This window comes from Lissotriton helveticus, chromosome 5_1, assembly GCF_964261635.1.
Source record: "Lissotriton helveticus chromosome 5_1, aLisHel1.1, whole genome shotgun sequence".
NCBI classification, from domain to species: Eukaryota; Metazoa; Chordata; class Amphibia; order Caudata; family Salamandridae; genus Lissotriton; species Lissotriton helveticus.
The window spans coordinates 1738931139-1738938638 of record NC_136065.1 but is presented as its reverse complement, the minus strand read 5'-3'; positions in this window follow the sequence as shown (position 1 = coordinate 1738938638).

Genomic DNA, 7500 nt, shown 5'->3' with positions numbered 1-7500 from the left:
CCCGTCTCGCAGGCCATCAGAGGGTCAGGGCGCTGGGGTCAGGGCTCCACCGGGGCCCGGGGAGGCTCTCCCCAGCCTGGCTAGGGTTCGGAAGGTGGGACCGGGCCCAGGGCTTGAGCTCCGGCCGGCCAGCCCCGGGGTGCGCGAGCCCCCCGTCCCGCAGGCCACCAGAGGGTCCGGGTGCTGGGGACGGGGCTCCACCAGTGCCCGTGGAGGCTCTCCCCAGCCTGGCTAGGGTTCGGAAGGTGGGCCGCTGGCCCGGGGCTTGAGCTCCAGCCGGCCAGCCCCGGGTTGCGCGAGCCCCCCGTCCCGCAGGCCACCAGAGGGTCCGGGTGCTGGGGACGGGGCTCCACCAGTGCCCGTGGAGGCTCTCCCCAGCCTGGCTAGGGTTCGGAAGGTGGGACCGGGCCCGGGGCTTGAGCTCCAGCCGGCCAGCCCCGGGTTGCGCGAGCCCCCCGTCCCGCAGGCCATCAGAAGGTCCGGGCGCTGGGGGCGGTGCTCCACCGGTTCCAGGGGAGGCTCTCCCCAGCCTGGCTAGGGTTCGGAAGGTGGGACCGGGCCCGGGGCTTGTGCTCCGGCCGGCCGGCCCCGGGTTGCGCAAGCCCCCCGTCCCACAGGCCACCAGAGGGTCCGGGCGCTGGGGACGGGGCTCCACCGGGGCCCGGGGAGGCTCTCCCCAGCCTGGCTAGGGTTTGGAAGCTGGGACCTGGCCCGGGGCTTGAACTCCATCTGGCAGGCCCCGAGGGTGCTGGAGCCCCCTGTCCTGCAAGGCAGTCGAGGGTCTGGGCGCTAGGATCCCTCTGGGCCTGGGGAGGCATTCCCCGGCCTGGCTAGGGTTCGGAACATGGGACCGTGCCTGGGGCTTGAACTCTGTCCGGCAGGTCCCGGGGTGCTGGAGCCCCCGTCCTGCAAGCCAGCCGAGGTTCCGGGCGCTGGGGACCATCGGGGCCTGCAGAGGCTCTCCCTGGCCTGGGGGTAGGGTTTGGAAGCTAAGCCCCAAGCCCGCCATGAGCCGGATGCCGTTTAGGCCCCGGTCGAGCGGGCGAGTGGATTTGTCGAGCCCTGGCCCCAGCCAAGCAGGTTCAGAGCCTCCCCGTGCCGGACTGACGCACCTGAGGGCCCACCGGAGGTCATGCCCGGGCCCCGGCAGCGCATGGGCAGCATATCCCCAGACCTGGTGACCTGGCAGACTGGGACCTGCTGGCACCCTGGCCCTGCCGAGCCCCAGTTCTCTCCCAGGGCTCGACAAATGCGACGACCAGATGGCCGAACTTCCCTGGAAGTCCCGATGAGGTGCCATTTGCCTCCCAGATCCCAGCGAGGGCTCCAGGAGGTCGGGTACTTTCACGCTTTGGGTCCCCTCTGTCACCTCGCGTGCAGAGTTTACAAGAAAGGAGGGTATTTTCCCTCCGGATTACTAGGGACAGGGTACGCCCGGACGCCCCTCCAAGGCTGGTGGTTCTCTGCCATGGGGACCAGATAGGCTATGCCTGGGTAACACCTCCCTAGGCCACCCGTGGCTTCCTTCCGCCAGGCCGACGGCATGTCAAATTGCCCAGGACGGGCTCCATGGCTCTTGGGCAGTCGTCCCCTGGGCGCCCGGGGCTCCATCCACCCCGGCGGCATGGAAAAGTGCCCAGGACGGGCTCCATGCGTCCCGGGCATTCGTCCCCTGGGCGTCCGGGGCTCCATCCAGGCTGACGGTATGGCAGAGTGCCCGGGTCGGGCTCCATGGTTTTCACGGTGGTCCTCCCCTGGGTGTCTGGGGGCTCCAGGCCGAAGGCATGGAAAAGTGCCCAGGACGGGCTCCATGCGTCCCGGGCATTCGTCCCCCGGGCGTCCGGGGCTCAATCCAGGCTGACGGTATAGCAGAGTGCCCGGGTCGGGCTCCATGGTTTTCACGGTGGTCCTCCCCTGGGTGTCTGGGGGCTCCAGGCCGAAGGCATGGAAAAGTGCCCAGGACGGGCTCCATGCGTCCCGGGCATTCGTCCCGGGACGGGGACGGGGACAGGGACAGGGTCGGGAGAGTCCAGGCGGCTTCACTTCCGTGTCCAGCCATCTGATCGCCCAGATTCCCTCGGCCATCTGGTCGCCCGGATCCCCTCGGGCATCTGGTCGCCCGCAACGCTTTCCCATAAGGGCGACCAGATGGCCGAACTTCCCTGGAAGTCCCGATGAGGTGCCATTTGCCGCCCGGATCCCAGCGAGGGCTCCAGGAGGTCGGGTACATTCGCGCCTTGGGTCCCCTCTGTCACCTCGCGTGCACAGATTACAAGAAAAGAAGGTAATTTTCCTCCGGATTACTAGGGAGAAGGGTACGCCCGGACACCCCTCCGAGGCTGGCGGTTCTCTGCCATGGGGACCAGATGGGCTATGCCTGGGCAACAGCTCCCTAGGCCACCCGGGGCTTCCTTCCTCCAGGCCAACCGCATGTCAAATTGCCCAGGACGGGCTCCATGGCTCCTGGGCAGTCGTCACCCGGGCGTCCGGGGCTCCATCCAGGCTGACGGCATGGAAAAGTGCCCAGGACAGGCTCCATGCGTCCCGGGCATTCATCCCCCGGGCGTCCGGGGCTCCATCCAGGCTGACGGCATGGCAGAGTGCCCGGGTCGGGATCCATGGTTTCCAGGGATGTCCTCCCCTGGGTGTCTGGGGGCTCCAGGCCGAATGCATGGAAAAGTGCCCAGGACGGGCTCCATGCGTCCCGGGCATTCGTCCCCTGGGCGTCCGGGGCTCCATCTAGGCTGACGGTATGGCAGAGTGCCCGAGTCGGGCTCCATGGTTTTCACGGTGGTCCTCCCCTGGGTGTCTGGGGGCTCCAGGCCGAAGGCACGGAAAAGTGCCCAGGACGGGCTCCATGCGTCCCGGTCACTCGTACCCCGGGCGTCCGGGGCTCCATCCAGGCTGACGGCATGGCAGCGTGCCCGGGTCGGGCTCCATGGGTCCCGGGCAGCCCTCCCCCGGGCGTCCGGGGCTCCCACCTCCAGGCAGACGGCATGTCAAAGTGACCAGGACGGGCTCCATGAGTCTGGGACAGTCCTCCCCCGGGCGTCTGGGACACCCATCTCCATAAGGCCAACGGCATAGGCAAAGTACCCAGGACGGGCTCCATGGGTCCCGGGCAGACCTCTCCCCGGGCATCCGGGGCTCCCACCTCCAGGCCGACGGAATGTCAAAGTACCCAGGACGGGCTCCATGGGTCCCGGGCAGCTTCCCCCGGGCGTCTGGGACACCCATCTCCATAAGGCCAACGGCATAGGCAAAGTACCCAGGACGGGCTCCATGGGTCCCGGGCAGACCTCTCCCCGGGCATCCGGGGCTCCCACCTCCAGGCCGACGGAATGTCAAAGTACCCAGGACGGGCTCCACGGGTCCCGGGCATTCCTCCCCCCAGGTCGTCCGGGCCCTAGAGCTCCGGTGGTCCAACCTGCGCCTGAGGCCCAGCCGGGGTCCAAGAGCCCTGCCTTGCGTGGGCAGGAAGTCAGGAACCCTACCGCGAAGGCTTGGGATGGATGGGGAGCTGGGAGTCCTTTCGATCCCGGCCATCTGGTCGCCCGCGATGCTTTCCAATGGGGCGACCAGATGGCCGGGCTTCCCTGGAAGTCCCGATGAGGTGCCATTCGCCTCCCGGATCCCAGCTAGGGCTCCATGAGGTCGGGTTCTTTTACGCCTTGGGTCCCCTCTGTCACCTCGCGTGCACGGATTGCAAGAAAGGGGGGTAATTTCCCTCCGGATTACTAGGGGCAGGGTACGCCCGCCCGGACACCTCTCCAGGGCTGGTGGTTCTCTGCCCGGGGGACCAGATGAGATATGCCTGGGCAACACCTCCCCCGGGCGTCTGGGGGCTCCATTCTCCGGGCCAACGGCATGGCTCAATGCCCAGGACGGGCTCCACGTGTCCCGGACAGACCGCCCCTGGGCGTCCGGGGCACCCATCTCCAGGAGGCCAATGGGATGGCAAAGTACCCGGGAAGGGCTCCACGGGTCCCGGGCAGCCTTCCCCCGGGCGTCCGGGGCTCCCACCTCCAGGCCGACGGCATGTCACACTGCCCAGGACGGGCTCCATGGGCCCCGGACAGACCTCCCCCCGGGCGTCCGGGGCACCCATCTCCAGGAGGCCAACGGGATGGCAAAGTACCCGGGAAGGGCTCCACGGGTCCCGGGCAGCCTTCCCCCGGGCGTCCGGGGCTCCCACCTCCAGGCCGACGGCATGTCACACTGCCCAGGACGGGCTCCATGGGCCCCGGACAGACCTCCCCCGGGCGTCCGGGGCACCCATCTCCAGGAGGCCAACGGGATGGCAGAGTAACCGGGAAGGGCTCCACGGGTCCCGGGCAGCCTTCCCCCGGGCGTCCGGGGCTCCCACCTCCAGGCCGACGGCATGTCACACTGCCCAGGATGGGCTCCATGGGCCCCGGACAGACCTCCCCCGGGCGTCCGGGGCACCCATCTCCAGGAGGCCAACGGGATGGCAGAGTAACCGGGAAGGGCTCCATGGGTCCCGGGCAGCCCTCCCCCGGGCGTCCGGGGCTCCCACCTCCAGGACGACGGCATGTCAAAGTGCCCAGGGCGGGCTCCACGGGCCCCGGGCAGCCCTCCCCCCGGGCGTTCGGGGCACACATCTCCAGGAGGCCAACGGCATTGGCAAAGTACCCGGGAAGGGCTCCACGGGTCCCGACCAGGCTTCCCACGGGCGTCCCGGGCACCCTCCTCCAGGCCGACGGCATGTCAAAGTGTCCAGGACGGGCTCCATGGGTCCCGGGCAGCCCGCTCCCGGGCGTCCGGGGCTCCCACCTCCAGGCCGACGGCATGTCAAAGAGCCCAGGACGGGATCCACGGGTACCGGGCAGTCCTCCCCCGGGCGTCCGGGGCTCCCATCTCCAGGCCAACGGCATGGCTCAATGCCCAGGACGGGCTCCATGGGTCCCGCGCAGGCCTCCCCCGGACGCGTCCGGGGCAACCATCTCCATGAGGCCAACGGCATTGGCAAAGTACCCGGGAAGGGCTCCACGGGTCCCGGGCAGGCCTCCCCCGGGCGTCCAGGGCACCCACCTCCAGGCCGACGGCATGTAAAAGTGCCCAGGACCAGTTCCACGGGTCCCGGGCAGTCCTCCCCCGGGCATCCGGGGCTCCCTTCCCCGGGCCAAAGCATTCCAGAGTGCCCAGGACGGGCTCCACGGGTCCCGGGCGTCCAGGGCTCCCTTCCCCGGGCCAACGGCTTGTCAGAGTGCCCAGGACGGGCTCCACGGGCCCCGGGCGTCCGGGGCACCCTTCCCCGGGCCAGCGGCATGTCAGAGTGCCCAGGACGAGTTCCACGGGACCCGGACGTCCGGGGCTCCCTTCCCCGGGCCAACGGCATACAGGAGTGCCCAGGACGGGCTCCACAGGTCCCGGTCGTCTGGGGCTCCCTTCCCCGGGCCAACAGCTTGTCAGAGTGCCCAGGACGGGCTCCACGGGTCCCAGGCAGTCCTCCCCCGGGCCAACAGCAGGTCAGAGTGCCCAGGACGGGCTCCACGGGTCCCAGGCAGTCCTCCCCCGGGCCAACAGCAGGTCAGAGTGCCCAGGACGGGCTCCACGGGTCCCGGGCAGCTCCATGCCCAAACCCATTTGAAAACCCGCCGCAGCGAAGGGGTTATAGGCGGCCATCTATTCGAATGCACAAATGCATGCTGTGACATCGCATTCCTTTACAGCGAGATGCCTTGGCATCGCAAGTCAGTAGATCAACTTGATCTAGAGGACACACAAACTAAAGGCATAATACAATCTATTTTTCAAACTCCAACCTGCGCAACAGGAGGGAAAGTGTTGATATACTAGCCCCTTCAGTGCTAATGACGGCTCCTGCTCGTCACGATTCCAGTAGGGAAGGTGTTGGTACATTCCTTATGTTGGAGCGCCATCTAGAGCAAGTCCGGTAGATAATGTGTTTGCAATAGTAGCGCGCAATGCTTTCCAATGGGGCGACCAGATTGCCGGGCTTACATGGAAGGCCTGAGGTCCAGGGGAGGGCGGCCTCCCCATCCCGGGCGCTGTCCTTGGTCCTGCTGCGTGGCAGGGTGCCCGGGACGGGGTCCTGGAGGGCCCGGGGAGGCTTCCCCTGCGCCTCCGGGCTTGGGAGCCCAGGCTGGGTCCAGGGGCCCGGCCGGGCCCCGGGTCGGGTGCCACGGCCCTGGGCCCTGTCTCCCAGCCTGCCGCACTGCCAAGGGCCCGGGAAGGGGTTCCGGTGTGCCCGGGGAGCCTCCCCTTGCTTGGCTGGGTTCAGGAGCAGTGGCTAGGGCCCCTGAGGGCCCGGGGAGGGCGGCCTCCCCACCCCGGGCTCTGTCCTTGGTCCTGCTGCGTGGCAGGGTGCCCGGGACGGGGTCCGGAGGGACCGGGGAGGCGTCCCATGCACCTCCGGGCTTGGGAGCCCCGGCTGCGTCCAGGGGCCCGGCCGGGCCCCGGGTCGGTTTCTCCGGCCCTGGGCCCTGTCTCCCAGCCTGCCGCACTGCCAAGGGCCCGGGAAGGGGTTCCGATGTGCCCGGGGAGCCTCCCCTTGCTTGGCTGGGTTCAGGAGCAGTGGCTAGGGCCCCTGAGGGCCCGGGGAGGGCGGCCTCCCCACCCCGGGCTCTGTCCTTGGTCCTGCTGCGTGGCAGGGTGCCCGGGACGGGGTCCGGAGGGACCGGGGAGGCGTCCCATGCACCTGCGGGCTTGGGAGCCCCGGCTGCGTCCAGGGGCCCGGCCGGGCCCCGGGTCGGTTTCTCCGGCCCTGGGCCCTGTCTCCCAGCCTGCCGCACTGCCAAGGGCCCGGGAAGGGGTTCCGGTGTGCCCGGGGAGCCTCCCCTTGCTTGGCTGGGTTCAGGAGCAGTGGCTAGGGCCCCTGAGGGCCCGGGGAGGGCGGCCTCCCCACCCCGGGCTCTGTCCTTGGTCCTGCTGCGTGGCAGGGTGCCCGGGACGGGGTCCGGAGGGACCGGGGAGGCGTCCCATGCACCTGCGGGCTTGGGAGCCCCGGCTGCGTCCAGGGGCCCGGCCGGGCCCCGGGTCGGTTTCTCCGGCCCTGGGCCCTGTCTCCCAGCCTGCCGCACTGCCAAGGGCCCGGGAAGGGGTTCCGGTGTGCCCGGGGAGCCTCCCCTTGCTTGGCTGGGTTCAGGAGCAGTGGCTAGGGCCCCTGAGGGCCCGGGGAGGGCGGCCTCCCCACCCCGGGCTCTGTCCTTGGTCCTGCTGCGTGGCAGGGTGCCCGGGACGGGGTCCGGAGGGACCGGGGAGGCGTCCCATGCACCTGCGGGCTTGGGAGCCCCGGCTGCGTCCAGGGGCCCGGCCAGGCCCCGGGTCGGTTTCTCCGGCCCTGGGCCCTGTCTCCCAGCCTGCCGCACTGCCAAGGGCCCGGGAAGGGGTTCCGGTGTGCCCGGGGAGCCTCCCCTTGCTTGGCTGGGTTCAGGAGCAGTGGCTAGGGCCCCTGAGGGCCCGGGGAGGGCGGCCTCCCCACCCCGGGCTCTGTCCTTGGTCCTGCTGCCTGGCAGG